An 18,807-nucleotide genomic window follows, 5' to 3' on the forward strand; every position below is an offset into this window, starting at 1 on the left:
ATCTCTCAGCACTGTATCAACACATGGTCTGGCAACATGTCACTGTCTAACACAACGGACACACACATATGCACGCAAGCATACACACCTGTGCAGTGCGTCTGTTAGGTCAGTTGATGCATCCGTGTGAGAGAGAGAGAGAGAGAGGCAGAACTGTCATAGCCACATTGCTGATTTCTGAAGTGATAGGGGCACACAAGTGACAGAGGTAGTAAATCCACATCGGTCTCTTGCCTGAGTGTGTATAGTCATAACCACATCACAGCCACACAACCAGGCGATGATGACCATGTTCTGTCCTACAAAAAAATATTTGTATATACAGTAAGGGTTCCATAATCATGTTATGCAGTGCCAATGATGGTATAAAGCCTAAAGTTCTGTCTAAATGGAAAAGCTATATTGAGTAGGTAATTTACTTTTTTGTTATTTTACACACTGTTTTACAATGAGCTATTTATGGAAATAATCATGCCATGTCTAGCCTACTTATGTAGAGCAAGTTCAGATCGTGTCCTCTGTCTCAGTTTGACCCATTCCAGGACAAGGCATCAACTTTTCCCAATTACTGGTTAACAGTAAGTACTTTATTGAACCAGAATAATCTGCAGAATGAATATGTTATGAGAAAAACAGCGGCGTCGAGCAGCAACTGATATGAGCGGACGCTGACAGATGCTGTGAGAGAGGAACACTGGTCCGGGCCTCTCCAACAGACCGTGCTGCAAACTTTCCAATCGTCTTCAAATTCACATAATCACACCGTCCGGAATGATAAACTATTGCCTGTGTTCTAATCTTTGTCTCAGGGGTCATCTTTCAGGGCTGAGGTGACTCTGCGGTGAACACTGAAGGATTGTAGCAGAACGGGATAATGTAGCGTTGATGTAACACACAGCATCCCAATCCCCGCGTAACGCTCATTAACTTTGATGGAAATCATCTGTGATGACAAACATGAGGGCGGTTACCTTGTTAATGATATTCCTCAAGGCAGTAGCAGTAGTGATAGGTGCATGGGGAGTTACAGGCAGGGCAGGGCAAACATGAGGGTGGTTACCTTGTTAATGATATTCCTCAAGGCAGTAGCAGTAGTGATAGGTGCATGGGGAGTTACAGGCAGGGCAGGGCAAACATGAGGGTGGTTACCTTGTTAATGATATTGTAACGCCAGGGTAGTGGGTTCGATCCCCGGGACCACCCATACGTAGAATGTATGCACACATGACTGTAAGTCGCTTTGGATAAAAGCGTCTGCTAAATGGCATATATTATTATATATTATATACCTCAAGGCAGTAGCAGTAGTGATGGGTGCATGGGGAGTTACAGGCAGGGCAGGGCAAACATGAGGGCGGTTACCTTGTTAATGATATTCCTCAAGGTAGTAGCAGTAGTGATGGGTTCATGGGGAGTTACAGGCAGGGCAGGGCAAACATGAGGGTGGTTACCTTGTTAATGATATTCCTCAAGGCAGTAGCAGTAGTGATAGGTGCATGGGGAGTTACAGGCAGGGCAGGGCAAACATGAGGGTGGTTACCTTGTTAATGATATTCCTCAAGGCAGTAGCAGTAGTGATAGGTGCATGGGGAGTTACAGGCAGGGCAGGGCAAACATGAGGGTGGTTACCTTGTTAATGATATTCCTCAAGGCAGTAGCAGTAGTGATAGGTGCATGGGGAGTTACAGGCAGGGCAGGGCAAACATGAGGGTGGTTACCTTGTTAATGATATTCCTCAAGGCAGTAGCAGTAGTGATGGGTTCATGGGGAGTTACAGGCAGGGCAGGGCAAACATGAGGGTGGTTACCTTGTTAATAATATTCCTCAAGGCAGTAGCAGTAGTGATGGGTTCATGGGGAGTTACAGGCAGGGCAGGGCAAACATGAGGGCGGTTACCTTGTTAATGATATACCTCAAGGCAGTAGCAGTAGTGATAGGTGCATGGGGAGTTACAGGCAGGGCAGGGCAAACATGAGGGTGGTTACCTTGTTAATGATATTCCTCAAGGCAGTAGCAGTAGTGATGGGTTCATGGGGAGTTACAGGCAGGGCAGGGCAAACATGAGGGTGGTTACCTTGTTAATGATATTCCTCAAGGCAGTAGCAGTAGTGATGGGTGCATGGGGAGTTTCAGGCAGGGCAGGGCAAACATGAGGGTGGTTACCTTGTTAATGATATTCCTCAAGGCAGTAGCAGTAGTGATGGGTGCATGGGGAGTTACAGGCAGGGCAGGGCAAACATGAGGGTGGTTACCTTGTTAATGATATTCCTCAAGGCAGTAGCAGTAGTGATGGGTGCATGGGGAGTTTCAGGCAGGGCAGGGCAAACATGAGGGTGGTTACCTTGTTAATGATATTCCTCAAGGCAGTAGCAGTAGTGATGGGTGCATGGGGAGGTACAGGCAGGGCAGGGCAAACTGGGAGGCCGGTTGAATGTTTGAACACCGAAGTGGGTAACACCTGTTTCCCGTTTCATCTCTGAAGTCAAGTTGAGTCTCTGCAGCCAGGGTGAAACTGTGTTGTAGGCATTGGGGGGGACGAATAGTAGACGGGAGTGCATGTATGTGTGTGTCATGACATGATAGGAAACAGCTTTCCTGGCTTTGGGTGAAACAGTATTTTAAAGCCTTAGTTTCTGAGCAGCACAGTATGGCTCTGCAATGCCCCTACACCACATTTACTGCAATTCTACACAGTTTGACATGACTTATTATTCCTATTTTTAGGGGTATTTTTGGGGGTATATGGAGGGGTATTTTGAAAACATAGTATAAATTGAAGGATAAGTCCTCACCATCATTAATGAAGGTATTTCAAGGCAACTATTAACAAGACACAAAATATGAGTTGACTGAGATGTATTATAATGTGATGCACACATGCATATTTATTTAGGAAGATGAGAAAGCGGAAGACTGAGTTTTATTTTAGTTGGAGTTTGCCTACCTTATGCCCAGTCCATTTTTTTTGTGTGTGAGCATACATACTATGGTTGAATGTTGATCCAGACTCCATTTCTCCCGACCGTATTCTGTCAGCAGATAAAAATGTTTTTCCAAATCAGTATTTTCTTCTTCAATCTGAGCCAGATTGACAGTGCTCTGATCCAATGAGAATGGGGGAGCACCATGGGTCAGAGTGCCAAGGGCCAATCACATTTCAGGGAGGGACATGTTCCCCCAACCCTCGTGGCAATTTATCGACTTCAAGCCTACAGTTGGTCCATATACAATTTAATTAATTTATGTGTGAGCATCTGGTAGGTTCTAAAGAAAGTATATAATCACTAGAAATGTGAATGGAGACAGTTTGCCCCCTTGTGGGAGCTGTGAAATTTGTTTTGTTGACCTTGCGCAGACAAACAGAAGGCCGTACATCTCTATACAAATTCACACAGCTTGCCTCACACTATACAGGATCATGGTCTGTTATGAATCAGATACTACAGTCCAATCAAAGTGGCAACTTCTAGGCTAAAACAATCTTTCTTTCATGAAAATTGATTAAAAGCAGTGTTTTGCGACTCCTGTGGCGGGACGGGCGCAGTGCGCGCTAACCAAGGTTGCCAGTTGGATGTGCACTGGTTGGGTTGGACACCACAAAATTGGGGAGAAAAAGGGGTAAAAATTAAACAAAAAAAACAAACAAAAAAAGCTGTGTTTTAATAAAGTAGGCATGTAACATTGTAGGCCTACATTCGATTTCTTCATGTTTTGGGGAAAACACTGCTTAGAAACTCCTTAAATAGCTTAGTATAGCTTCTTACCTGCTGCTAATGCAAATAACATCAGTTGCAAAGATGAGAATACTTTTTGAATAGCTAAACAAGCCAACCGGCACGTCCCCTGCCCAGCTGGCCTCGACCTCAGGGCATTATATCAAATGTTAATATCTTTTTCTATGAGTGATGGAAAGAAAATTGGCCTCAGCGACAATTATTTGCATAATTCAATGGATATTTTGTTGAAATGTTCAAATTTGACTTCTCTATGGGGCCGTCTCTAGGAATTGTCTTTCTGGGCCAGGCGTCAGTTAAACTGCAGTATGGAAGCAATAATGTAGGAGCAGTCAAAAAAAGTGCTTACAGACCGGAGCCCTGGCCCCTTGATTGCTACTCTTTTTCTTTTTCTTTCCTGATTCTGCCTCCTCAACCCTCCTCTCCTCCCTTTCTGCATCCTTTGACTCTCTATGTCCCCTATCTTCCAGGCCGGCTCGGTCCTCCCCTCCCGCTCCGTGGCTCGACGACTCATTGCGAGCTCACAGAACAGGGCTCCGGGCAGCCGAGCGGAAATGGAGGAAATCTCGCCTCCCTGCGGACCTGGCATCCTTTCACTCCCTCCTCTCTACATTTTCCTCCTCTGTCTCTGCTGCTAAAGCCACTTTCTACCACGCTAAATTCCAAGCATCTGCCTCTAACCCTAGGAAGCTCTTTGCCACCTTCTCCTCCCTCCTGAATCCTCCTCCCCCTCCCCCCCTCCTCCCTCTCTGCAGACGACTTCGTCAACCATTTTGAAAAGAAGGTCGACGACATCCGATCCTCGTTTGCTAAGTCAAACGACACCGCTGGTTCTGCTCACACTGCCCTACCCTGTGCTCTGACCTCTTTCTCCCCTCTCTCTCCAGATGAAATCTCGCGTCTTGTGACGGCCGGCCGCCCAACAACCTGCCCGCTTGACCCTATCCCCTCCCCTCTTCTCCAGACCATTTCCGGAGACCTTCTCCCTTACCTCACCTCGCTCATCAACTCATCCCTGACCGCTGGCTACGTCCCTTCCGTCTTCAAGAGAGCGAGAGTTGCACCCCTTCTGAAAAAACCTACACTCGATCCCTCCGATGTCAACAATTACAGACCAGTATCCCTTCTTTCTTTTCTCTTCAAAACTCTCGAACGTGCCGTCCTTGGCCAGCTCTCCCGCTATCTCTCTCTGAATGACCTTCTTGATCCAAATCAGTCAGGTTTCAAGACTAGTCATTCAACTGAGACTGCTCTCCTCTGTATCACGGAGGCGCTCCGCACTGCTAAAGCTAACTCTCTCTCCTCTGCTCTCATCCTTCTAGATCTATCGGCTGCCTTCGATACTGTGAACCATCAGATCCTCCTCTCCACCCTCTCCGAGTTGGGCATCTCCGGCGTGGCCCACGCTTGGATTGCGTCCTACCTGACAGGTCGCTCCTACCAGGTGGCGTGGCGAGAATCTGTCTCCTCACCACGCGCTCTCACCACTGGTGTCCCCCAGGGCTCTGTTCTAGGCCCTCTCCTATTCTCACTATACACCAAGTCACTTGGCTCTGTCATAACCTCACATGGTCTCTCCTATCATTGCTATGCAGACGACACACAACTAATCTTCTCCTTTCCCCCTTCTGATGACCAGGTGGCGAATCGCATCTCTGCATGTCTGGCAGACATATCAGTGTGGATGACGGATCACCACCTCAAGCTGAACCTCGGCAAGACGGAGCTGCTCTTCCTCCCGGGGAAGGACTGCCCGTTCCATGATCTCGCCATCACGGTTGACAACTCCATTGTGTCCTCCTCCCAGAGCGCTAAGAACCTTGGTGTGATCCTGGACAACACCCTGTCGTTCTCAACCAACATCAAGGCGGTGGCCCGTTCCTGTAGGTTCATGCTCTACAACATCCGCAGAGTATGACCCTGCCTCACACAGGAAGCGGCGCAGGTCCTAATCCAGGCACTTGTCATCTCCCGTCTGGATTACTGCAACTCGCTGTTGGCTGGGCTCCCTGCCTGTGCCATTAAACCCCTTCAACTCATCCAGAACGCCGCAGCCCGTCTGGTGTTCAACCTTCCCAAGTTCTCTCACGTCACCCCGCTCCTCCGTTCTCTCCACTGGCTTCCAGTTGAAGCTCGCATCCGCTACAAGACCATGGTGCTTGCCTACGGAGCTTCGAGGGGAACGGCACCTCAGTACCTCCAGGCTCTGATCAGGCCCTACACCCAAACAAGGGCACTGCGTTCATCCACCTCTGGCCTGCTCGCCTCCCTACCACTGGGGAAGTACAGCTCCCGCTCAGCCCAGTCAAAACTGTTCGCTGCTCTGGCCCCCCAATGGTGGAACAAACTCCCTCACGACGCCAGGACAGCGGAGTCAATCACCACCTTCCGGAGACACCTGAAACCCCACCTCTTTAAGGAATACCTAGGATAGGATAAGTAATCCCTCTCACCCCCCCTTAAGATTTAGATGCACTATTGTAAAGTGACTGTTCCACTGGATGTCATAAGGTGAATGCACCAATTTGTAAGTCGCTCTGGATAAGAGCGTCTGCTAAATGACTTAAATGTAATGTAAATACTCTACATGGATAGAGTAGCAATACAACCAATACAACCTCACAAACGAGAGCCAATCGTGGGGAAATATAGCCTATAGTTGTCCTAACAGGCCAATCAAAAAAAGCAATTAGTTTTCTCCTGGATTTATATTCCTCCATTGGTTCTACTACTGTTTGTAGTTGACAGACTGCGATATTTGCAGATCATTGAACACGCAACAGGTTACATTGTAGGCTATACGCTCCTTTTGTAAGGGTCTTATTCAGAGGTATTCTACATATTTTCTTGTGCAAACTAATATTAACCCATGTGTTTTGTGTTGTCATGGTCAGGCTGTGTGGCTGTTCCCTTTAACATATGGTCTTGTATAATGCGCTGTGCATGCCCTTATGGCAGGTTTGTGTTGTCATGGTCAGGCTGTGTGGCTGTTTCTCTTTAACATATGGTCTTGTATAATGCGCTGTGCATGCCCTTATGGCAGGTTTGTGTTGTCATGGTCAGGCTGTGTGGCTGTTTCTCTTTAACATATGGTCTTGTATAATGCGCTGTGCATGCCCTTATGGCAGGTTTGTGTTGGGAAGGCTCTTAGTCATTTTTATTAGCCCCCTGTTTCCCAGTTGAGTTCTCTGCAGCTGAGGCGTGAAACTGCTCTGTGTTTAGGGCCATACCCGCAGCTGCACAATAACTCAAGGTGCAACCACTGTATATAAATGCTGGATTGCTGACACTAAATGTATTGGCCATTAAGAGGCTTTGAAGCCACCAGTAGGCCATATTGGCATTGCCCAGTAGGAGCAGCCCTCCATAGGGATGAATGGAATTCTATATTATTTCAATTAAATGTTTCAAGGACAAAATAACATGTATTTAATTCATTTTTGTTGTTGTAGTGGACACAGTAGCATTAGTAATCTCAAAGAAATACACGAAGGAAAATGTTTTTATATATCTTTCTGACTTTTCGTTTGTATATTTAGCTCACCTAATACAATTTAAAGTATGCATTAAGTATGCGTTAAGGTGTCTGTTGGCCTACTAGAATAAATGTGGCAAAAATTAATGTAGACATCAATAAATGAATTTCTATAGCTTTGAAAATATTTTCTACAATGGTATGGGAGTACCAAGATGGAGGCATGTTGGCTTCAACACAGCACCCCCTACTAGTCATGTAGTGTACATAGAAATCGTTTGGGTGCAACCCATACTCCTTCTCCCTCCTGCTTGGTTTGTAAACATGCAAAAGCACTTACCCCTGAGCAGGGTTCTCTCTCTCTCTCTCTTTGTCACTCCCTCTCCAAAACCATTACACAGACAAGAGTGCATCCACATGTAGACCAATGCTAAAAATAATGACTCCATGGCATATGTTAAACACGACTGCACTGAGGGACACATGTTAGTTATTGTTGAGTAGATCCTATAATAGCACAGTGGAGGTAGACAATAATGACAGAACCATACAAAACTACAACCAGTAGATGACATCAGTGTGCCATAACTTCACTGTAATGAAGGAACACCTTCCTAATATTGAATTGCACCCCTTTTTGCCTCAGTTTGTCGGGGCAGGGACTCTACAAGGTGTTGAAAGCATTTCACAGGGATGCTGGCCCATGTTGACTCCAATGCTTACCACAGTTGTGCCAAGTTGGCTGGATGTTCTTTGAGTGGTGGACCATTCTTAATACACACTGGAAACTGTTGAGCGTGAAACACCCCGCAGCATTGGAGTTCTTGACACATAAACCGGTGCGCCTGGCACCTGCTACTATACCCCGTTCAAAGGCACTTAAATCTTTCGTCTTGCCCATTCACCCTCTGAATGGCACACATACAAAACCCATGTCTCAATTTTCTCAAGGCTTAGAAATCTTTCTTTAGCTGTCCTCCCCTTCATCTACACGGATTGAAGTGGATTTAACAATTGACATAAATAAGGGATCATTTCACCTGGATTCACCTGGTTAGTCTATGTCATGGAAAGAGTTCTTCATGTTTTTTATTCTCAGTGTAGATCTTAGATGACCACTTCTGTTCTGATTATCTTGGATCGAATGCATTTTCTTCTACTGTTTCTTAGTAATTGTAACACACTGTACAGCCTACCAATGTTTAATGCATAATCTTTCCTTAATCTACCAAAGAACTTCTAATTCATAGGTATTTTGTGCCTTTTTGCTGTTGCCAAATGCTACTAACTGAAATAACAAAGGAGAATTGTACAGTATAAAGCATTCAAATCAGCGCATATGGAAGCCATTGTCCAGATCTTGTGTAATGCTAGATGTTAAATTATCACATTTGATAGTATGGAAACAACAAAAATTCACAAACCACTTCTCCCAGAATGTCACATTTGTCAAGTTGCTTAAGAATGTTAATTTGAAAAATGTGTTTGACCTTCAAGTTTGTTTTAAAGGTTTATAATTCATCCTAACGAGGTATTCCATGTCTTACCTGTCTCAAGGCTTAAAAATCATTCTTTAACCCGTCTCCTCTTCTTCATCTACACTGATTGAAGTGGATTTAACAAGTGACATCAATAATGGATCATAGTTTTCACCTGGATTCACCTGGTCAGTCTATGTTGTGGAAAGAGCAGGTGTTCCTAATGTTTTGTACACTCAGTGTATTTCTCTGGAAAGCATTGGACTCGTCAATGTGGGGTTTGTGTGGTATTGTGAAGAGGACAATAAAGGTATCGGATGTTAAGAAGATATTCAAATCTTGCAAATGAGCCATCTATCACTGTAAAACACGTCTTAGACAACTGTCATATTTCTATTCAGTTGGCGTGGACATATTGGCTCTCCACCAAAACTAGTGCTAGTAATGCCATGTTTCTGCCCCCTAGAGGATTTACCTCAAATGATTCATCCCAGCAAACTCTGACAGGCATTTCCCCCATCATTTATGACTATTTTACTTGTTTTTTTATATATTTTATATTTTTTATTGAACCTTTATTTAACTAGACAAGTCAGACCATTTTACTTAATCTCTCATTCGTATGGCAGCCATCAAACATGCTTTCTCATCCAGGCTTGTAGTGTGATGTCATCTCTGCTCCTGGTACTGTACAGTGTAGTGAGTTCACTCTTGTGCCTGAGCCAGGTGTTGTCACCGTGGGAATGTGCCTCATTGACGGCAGGTGGGGGACAGCTGTATGGGCAGAAAGAAGTTGTTCAGCCAATCTGGCAACTCGTCCTCTAGTTCATAATATAATAATAATAATATATGCCATTTAGCAGATGATTTTATCCAAAGCGACTTACAGTCAGTCATGTGTGCATACATTCTACGTATGGGTGGTCCCGGGAATCAAACCCACTACCCTGGCGTTACAAGCGCCATGCTCTACCAACTGAGCTACAGAAGGACCACAGATGGGGAGGTTGGCTTGGTAATGAAATGTAGCATCCTGTCAAATAACTTCTGATTCATAATTAGTGAGGCTCCCCACGTGAAAAAATACTATAGTATCCTATGGTATAAATACTGTAGTATCACTATATTTGTATACTATAGTATTCACTGTAGTGTTTTTGCCATTTTTACTGTAGTATACTGTAGTATTTATTAAGTATAAATACTGTTGTATTACTATTGTTTAAAAAAACTATAGTATATACTATACTAATTTGTCACGCCCTGGTCGAAGTATTTTGTGTTTATCTTTATATATTGGGTCAGGCCAGGGTGTGTAATGGGGTTTTTGTATTGTGGTGTGTTTTGTCTTGGGGTTTTGGTGTGTGTATATTGGGATTGTAGCTAGTGGGGTGATCTAGCAAAGTCTATGGCTGTCTGGAGTGGTTCTCAATCAGAGGCAGGTGTTTATCGTTGTCTCTGATTGGGAACCATATTTAGGCAGCCATATTCTTTGAGTTTGTCGTGGGTGATTGTCCTTAGTGTCCTTGGTCCTGTCTGTGTTAGTTTTTCCACTAGTATAGGCTGTTTCGGTTTTTGTTATGTTCTTTGTTTTTGTGGTGTTTGTATTTTAGATTCGTGATACGTTTTTTGTTCATTGGATCGCAATCTACACGCTGTGTTTTGGTCCGACTCTCCTTCACCACAAGAGAACCGTTACAGAATCACCCACCCTAAATGGACCAAGCAGCGTGTCAACAGGCAGGAGAAGCCCAAAGAGGAGATGCGCAATAAGGATTTCTGGATATGGGAGGAAATCCTCGACGGGAGAGGACTCTGGGCTAAACCAGGGGAGGACCCTGCAGCAGGAGAAGCTAAACCAGGGGAGGGAGCAAATGTAGCCCTGCCCAAAAGGTGCAGCAGGAGAAGAGGCAACAGGAGCAGCCCAAAGAGGAGGATGAACTGGACGGTAAAGGACCCTGGGCTCAGCCTGGAGAATATCGCCGCCCCAAGGAAGAACTGGAGGTAAAGGACCTTGGGCTCAGCCTGAGCGATGAGGCGCTGGTATGAAGGAAGGGACTCAGGGAGAATATCGTGTGGCAGCCTGAGAATCAGGAGTCAGACCTGAGCCAGACTGGACTCCTTGGGCTGTTTATCGTGGAGGAGCCAAGGAAGAACTGGAGACCAGAGCCGGTGTTGGAGGTGAGCCAACTCTCCCTGTTTAAGCAGAGACTGTGAAGGAGTTAATGGGGAAATTGGAGGAGAGAGAAATGAGGGAGTTGCTGTGTTGGTGCTTTTTGCATGGAATTCGCCCGACGGAACGTGTCAGGGATTTGATGGCACCTGGGTCAGCGCTCCATACTCTTCCTGAGGTGCGTGTTAGTCGGCCGGTGAAGTTGGTGCCAGCCTCATGCATCAGGCCTCCTGTGCACATCCAGTGCCAGCACTGCTCTCAAGATCTCCAGTACGCCTTCATGGTCTAGCCCATCCTGTGCCACCTCCACACACTAGCCCTCCGGTAGCAGCTCCCCGCACCAGGCTTCCTGTGCGTGTCCTCGGTCCAGTACCAGCACCACGCATCAGGCCTACAGTGCGCCTCGCCTCCAGCGCTGTCGGAGCCTTTCTCCTCTCCTGCGCTGCCGGAGTCTCCCGCCTGTTCAGCGCAGCCAGAGCCTTCCTCCTCTACAGCGCTGCTGGAGTCTCCTGCCTGTTCAGTGCAGCCAGAGCTGCCAGTCTGCATGGAGCAGCCAGAGCTGCCAGTCTGCATGGAGCAGCCAGAGCTGCCAGTCTGCATGGAGCAGCCAGAGCTGCCAGTCTGCAAGGTGCTGCCAGCCTGCATGGAGCAGCCAGAGCTGCCAGCCTGCATGGAGCAGCCAGAGCTGTCAGCCTGCATGAAGCAGCCAGAGCTGTCAGTCTGCAAGGAGCAGCCAGAGCTGCCAGACTGTAAGGAGCTGCCAGACTGTAAGGAGCTGCCAGACTGTAAGGAGCTGCCAGACTGCTGCCAGACTGTAAGGAGCTGCCAGACTGTAAGGAGCTGCCAGACTGTAAGGAGCTGCCAGACTGTAAGGAGCTGCCAGACTGCAAGGAGCTGCCAGTCTGCACGGAGCCGCCAGAGCTGCTAGTCTGTAAGAAGCCGCCAGAGCTGTCAGCCTACATGGAGCAGTCAGATCTTTCAGTCTGCCAGGATCTGCCAGTCAACCAGACTCTTCCAGATCTGCCAGTCAACCAGACTCTTCCAGATCTGCCAGTCAACCAGACTCTTCCAGATCTGCCAGTCAACCAGACTCTTCCAGATCTGCCAGTCAACCAGACTCTTCCAGATCTGCCAGACTCTTCCAGATCTGCCAGGATCTGCCAGTCGGCCAGGATCTGCTGAGACCACCAGCCAGCCAGGATCTGGTAGATTTATCTACCTGCCTGAGCTTCCCCTCACTCCCGAGCTTCCCCTCACTCCCGAGCTTCCCCTCACTCCCGAGCTGTCCTTCAGTCCCGAGCTGTCCTTCAGTCCCGATCTGCTCCTCAGTCCAGTGGGGTTCTGGGTGAGGACTATTAGGCCATGGTCGGCGGCGAGGGTGGACTATCCAGGGACGTGAGGAGAGGGGACTAAGACATTGACTGAGTGGGGTCCACGTCCCGCGCCAGAGCCGCCACCATGGACAGATTTGTCACGCCCTGGTCAAAGTATTTTGTGTTTATCTTTATGTATTGGGTCAGGCCAGGGTGTGGCATGGGGTTTTTGTATTGTGGTGTGTTTTGTCTTGGGGTTTTGGTGTGTGTATATTGGGATTGTAGCTAGTGGGGTGATCTAGCAAAGTCTATGGCTGTCTGGAGTGGTTCTCAATCAGAGGCAGGTGTTTAACGTTGTCTCTGATTGGGAACCATATTTAGGCAGCCATATTCTTTGAGTTTGTCGTGGGTGATTGTCCTTAGTGTCCTTGTTCCTGTCTGTTAGTTTTTCACTAGTATAGGCTGTTTCGGTTTTCGTTACGTTCTTTGTTTTGTAGTGTTTGTAATTTAGATTCGTGTTACGTTTTTTGTTCATTAAACATGGATCGCAATCTACACGCTGCGTTTTGGTCCGACTCTCCTTCACCACAAGAAAACCGTTACATAATTACTGTAGTGTTTTTGCAGACTTTACTGTAGTATACTGCAGTATTTACTAAAGTATAAATACTGTTGTATTACTATTGTTAAAAAACTATAGTATATACTATAGTAATTACTGTAGTGTTTTTGCTGACATTTCTGTAGTATTTACTGCAGTAATGTTTTTATTTGACTATCTTTGACATAGAAGTGGGGTCTTTTTCCTTGAGAACCTACTGGACAAAAAACTAAAAGAGCACCGTTTTCTTAATCTGTAGGTGGGACTGCGTCTGAATGGAGTTACTTTGTTCTCTAACCTGTAGAGAACACAATATATGGTCTATGCTTGACATATAGGTTTCTCACAAATTGGGATATTGGGGATGGGAATGGGTGGGGTAAATGCAAATGAATTTTTGTAGTCTCACTATTGTTAAAAACCGGTAGTGTTTTTGCAGACATTACTGTAGTGTTTAAATGCAGAGTTATTCTCAGGATAATACAGTAGTATTCTTACAGTATGCTACAAAATGCTATAGTAAGCACTAGATTGTGGGATACTACTGTGTGTAGCATTGTATTCTACAATATACTACATTTCACTACATAATTCTATACATTTATATATAAGCAAAACAATGTAATGTGGGTCTACTGTCTATGTAGCATCTGGATGATATTATCTATTGAACAGTTTAACATCAGCATTTGAATATGGCTAAATCTACAGTGTGCTGGACTGAGCTGCTTTCTGAACAATCTCTATGTTTCTGAGCAACTGAATTTCTTGCAACTCTACCAATTTTGCCATGTGCAGAGAAAAAAATGTAAGTTTAACAGCTAATTTCCTGAAATTCTACACATTTTGCCATAATTTATGCCATGTTAACATGATATCTGAGTGAGTGACAAAAAATGAATGGGGCTCCCTGGAGGTCAGGGCCCCTTGGCACGTGTCATTCATGCACCTCCCGTAATTCTGCCATGATTACAAGTTTAGATAGCTATCGACCGGGGGCCCTAAGCGGCCACTTATGTTGGTCATGCCTAGGGCCGGCCCTGGGTGGAGAATTTATCGATCTAGCCACTGAGCTGAGGCCTCATTTGTCTCCCTCTCACAGGCTTTTCAGATGACGGGATGCTGGCTTTTCCCCCAGCTGGTGACAGCCTTCCTCAGATAGAGAGACAACTTATTAATCAGGCTTTCCCTCCTCCTTATCCACCCCTCCTCAGCAGCCCCTCTGAGTCCCTTTCAGATTGTGCAGCTGCAAACAACGGAAATGAGCCTTGAAAGTGTAATTAATGAGTGTAATGGTGAGATAATTATAGGGAACAGAAATATTGATCAGGGCCATGAACTCCCGAGTCTTACAAAAATGGAGTGGAGCACTCAGCAGTTACCTCATCCATGTTTCAGGAAATATGGCATGAGGTCATGCAATACCTTGGACCATTTTATTGCAGTGAAGGATTATTGGGATAGATAAAGAACACTCAATCAAAGAAGAGACAGGTTCTTAGTTGAACTCTCGCTTCTTTTGATTTATGAGAAAGTATCTGAACTGGGGAGAATGATTGCTGTACTGCTCTGCTGAGCAAGTGACTTTATTAGACTGTTAAATTAAAGTGCCATAAGCCATCCAGCAATATATGTCGTTCTTGTTTTAGAACTGGCTGAGTCAAAGTTTACAGTAAAGCTGTTGGTAAAGTTTCATGTGTGAAGTAACTGAACTTTTGAAAGAAAGACACGATCAATGAACCAAAACTACTAGCAGAATATAATAAATAATACTCTATTGGTTCTGCATAATAAACGGCCAGTGTTTCTTGGTTGCCTGATGAAATTAAGTCACAAACTGGACACGATCAATGAACCAAAACTACTAGCAGAATAGAATAAATAATACTCCAACATACTCATTGAGACCTTAATATGATCTAAAGGAGGAACTTCTCAACAATAATCCAGTCCTTACATACTCCTAATATATCACACTCAATATATCAATTCAATATCATGAAATAAGGACATCAATACAACAGCCTGTTTCAACACATTACGGCACACTTTCTAATAGTAATGCCACATCAGGCACCACTTTGAAATCATCACTGAAATATTGATTTCACACAAAAAAAGATGCAGAAGATGATGATATTGCCTGAAATGAGATCAAATGATTGGCTGACACACAGCATGCTCTCCTCTCCTCATATGGTTGTGGTTAATGAGGCTATGTGCTGATGGTGAGATGGAAGATGGTCAGTCATGGTGACAGGTTTATTTTGGGGCTCATACACGAGCAGGCATGAAAAGGACATGCCAGGCTGAATAATTCAGAGGCTCTCAGCTCTACTGATCCGTCCACAGATCAATAGACACCATTCAGATGGATTGTGCCATATGTCCTCTAAAACTCGACATCACAACTATGCTGGTTCAATTAATCTTAGTTAACCTTTCTAATGTCCAAACAACCAATAGCTAAAAGGCAGTGGCATGTCCAGAATATTTTGAATGGAGTGGCCAAGGTAGGGCACAGACCCAGTTTAGGGTGGCCATAACATTTTGAACCTTAATCGAAGCAAGGTGGATTTATTAAATATAATTATGATGGTTCAACGCATTAAATGCTTCAGTTTAGGTTTGGTACATTTCCCTGTTTAAATAAATCATAAATCAATTCTAAAAGTTACAGTTGTTTGCATTCCAAGTCAAGATTTTAAGGACATTAGCATAAAACAGTCAATTCACTTAGCGCTCGAAGGCACTGCACCACAGTGTTGTGGCGTCACTACAGCCTGGGGTTTGATCCGGCCGTGACCGGAAGTCCCGTATGGCCACGCACAATTGGCCCAGCGTCGTCCGGGATAGGGGAGGGCTTGGCCGGGTAGGGGCTTTACTTGGCTCATCGTGCTCTAGCGACTCCTTGTGGCAGGTCGGGCACCTGCAGGCTGACTTCGGTTGTCAGTTGAACAGTGTTTCCTCCATCACATTGGTGCAGCTAGCTTCCGGTGTTAAGAAGCATGGTTTTTCTGGTCATGTTTCGTAGGGCGCATGACTCGACCTTTGCCTCTCCTGAGCCCATTGTGAAGCTTCAGCGATGAGACAAGATCGTAATCATGAAATTGGGGAGAAATAGGGAGTAAAAAAAACAACAACAAAAAAAATGTAATTGAAGGTCTCTATTTTAACTTATAAAATTATTTCTCATTTATGTCTATCTCGGTTTCATAATTTTCTTTCATTTCGCAAGAGGCTGAATTTATTTCACCCATAGAAATAGATAGAGGACTCATCTTTGAATCTGTGCCATTATAGCACATGTGACAGCATAGACAGCACTATTGAGGCAATCTCCATTTTGAAATAAAACGTTTTCTGTTTCATGATTGGCTGATCCCTCCTGATGTCCTGGTTGGACACGACTCCAACAGGGTCACCAGGAGGGATAAGCCAATGAAGTTGGAAGTCCCACCCAGTTGACTACATTAAAATGGTGGAAACCATCAATGGCGCTGCCCATGCTAACACAGCCTTTTTGCCACCAGAGACCTCTATCATTCTCTATGATTTCACCAGAGAAAGCATCCGAGCTAGGTAAACAGAGTCCCTCTTCTTTAATATCTGTAGCCCATGTATTTTGTATTGGGCTGCGAAAGGTGGCCTTGAAGCGCAACAGCATAAGGTGGAAAATCAGATGATCTCAGAACTCATGTTTGATTGAATGCAGCCCAACGTGTTTTTCTCTGACCGTTAAGTGGCAGTGCTGCTCCCTGTGCAGGGATTAGAGTGTTTTTATTTCCTAAAAGGCCCCTGACCTCTGAGGCTCCCTGACAGGGTGAAGCATTAGCCCCTTGTGGTGGCGTTCGTCCCCAGCCCCTGGATGTAAATTTCATGTCACAACATCAAACGCTCATCTGATCAAAGGTCAGCTCTCCTTTGTGTAGGTGTTTGATATAGAAATGTTTATTTTATATCCAGCTGTCAGAGTATGTTAGGGTGGAGAGAGAGATTCATTGAAGAGAAGCTAAAAAGCCTGTCATTTTTGTTGAGTGTTTATTTTTTATCGCTATGTGTTTACATTTAGCAAATGGTTTTGGTTGGTTTGAGCAATACAGTTTGGCACTGTGAAAGTGAGAGCAGATTACCTGATTATTCCTGTATAGTTAGCCAATTGCTCCTTAAAATCCTACCCCAGCTTAATGTGAATATTAGATTGTGTTTTGGACATGCACCTACACTCACACAGATACACACACAAACAGATACACAGACACTCAAACATTATCCTACACATGATTGATAGCAATAATGATACTGAACAGCTATTATGATACTGAGCTGCTATTTTATGTTTAATAAAATGCCTTATTTGGGTTTTACTGGCCCCTCACCTCAAATGGCATTGTTGTTATTTCCCCATGTACTTCTCATGAGCCACAGAAGATTGGAGAGGAAAGGAGGAAGGAAGTTTGAATTGATGCATCATTCCGATTAATTAGGGACATGATTTGCTGCTGCGCTTCTGAAATAAACCAATCTGAATGTGAAATTAGGATTCATCAGAGAACAGCGTGGCCAGGAAGCATCCAGATCTGTGACATTATGCATTAAATTACGTTTAAAAAAGAAACCATCGCTACCAATCAGTGACAGTCTTATGTCATTCAGGTGTGTGCGTGCATGCGTGTGTGTGTGCGTGTGTGTATGTGTGTGAGAGAAAGAGAGAGAGAGAGAGAGAGAGAGAGAGAGAGAGAGAGAGAGAGAGAGAGAGAGAGAGAGAGAGAGAGAGAGAGAGAGAGAGAGAGAGAATGAGAGAATGAGAGAAATGAGAGAATGAGAGAGAAGAGAGAGAGAGAGAGAGAGAGAGAGAGAGAGAGAGAGAGAGAGAGAGAGAGAGAGAGAGAGAGAGAGAGAGAGAGAGAGAGAGAGAGAGAGAGAGAGAGAGAGAGAGAGAGAGAGAGAGAGAGAGAGAGAGAGAGAGAGAGAGAGAGAGAGAGAGAGAGAGAGAGAGAGAGAGAGAGAGAGAGAGAGAGAGAGAGAGAGAGAGAGAGAGAGAGAGAGAGAGAGAGAGAGAGAGAGAGAGAGAGAGAGAGAGAGAGAGAGAGAGAGAGAGAGAGAGAGAGAGAGAGAGAGAGAGAGAGAGAGAGAGAGAGAGAGAGAGAGAGAGAGAGAGAGAGAGAGAGAGAGAGAGAGAGAGAGAGAGAGAGAGAGAGAGAGAGAGCAGAGAGAGAGAGACAGAGAGAGAGAGAGAGAGAGAGAGAGAGAGAGAGAGAGAGAGAGAGAGAGAGAGAGAGAGAGAGAGAGAGAGAGAGAGAGAGAGAGAGAGAGAGAGAGAGAGAGAGAGAGAGAGAGAGAGAGAGAGAGAGAGAGAGAGAGAGAGAGAGAGAGAGAGAGAGAGAGAGAGACAGCCAGGTGGGCTGTTGAGGCATGTGGTAGCTGAACAAACACACAGCCATGTCAGACACATGTTTACTTACTTGCACCACCGGAGGTGTTATACATTATCTCCATAATATCTCACTGAGTCAGGCCACTCTGTCTGTGTGCTACACTGGCACCATATTTGCTTGAAGAAATGAAATAAGATTCATGGTAGGCACCAGTGGAACACCATGGCCTGCAGCACCAGTGGAACACCATGGCCTGCAGCACCAGAGGAACACCATGGCCTGCAGCACCAGAGGAACACCATGGCCTGCAGCACCAGTGGAACACCATGGCCTGCAGCACCAGAGGAACACCATGGCCTGCAGCACCAGTGGAACACCATGGCCTGCAGCACCAATGGAACACCATGGCCTGCAGCACCAGAGGAACACATGGCCTGCAGCACCAGTGGAACACCATGGCCTGCAGCACCAGTGGAACACCATGGCCTGCAGCACCAGAGGAACACCATGGCCTGCAGCACCAGTGGAACACCATGGCCTGCAGCACCAGTGGAACACCATGGCCTGCAGCACCAGAGGAACACCATGGCCTGCAGCACCAGTGGAACACCATGGCCTGCAGCACCAGAGGAACACCATGGCCTGCAGCACCAGC

The sequence above is a fragment of the Oncorhynchus gorbuscha genome, linkage group LG18, assembly GCF_021184085.1.
Source record: "Oncorhynchus gorbuscha isolate QuinsamMale2020 ecotype Even-year linkage group LG18, OgorEven_v1.0, whole genome shotgun sequence".
Taxonomy (NCBI): Eukaryota; Metazoa; Chordata; class Actinopteri; order Salmoniformes; family Salmonidae; genus Oncorhynchus; species Oncorhynchus gorbuscha.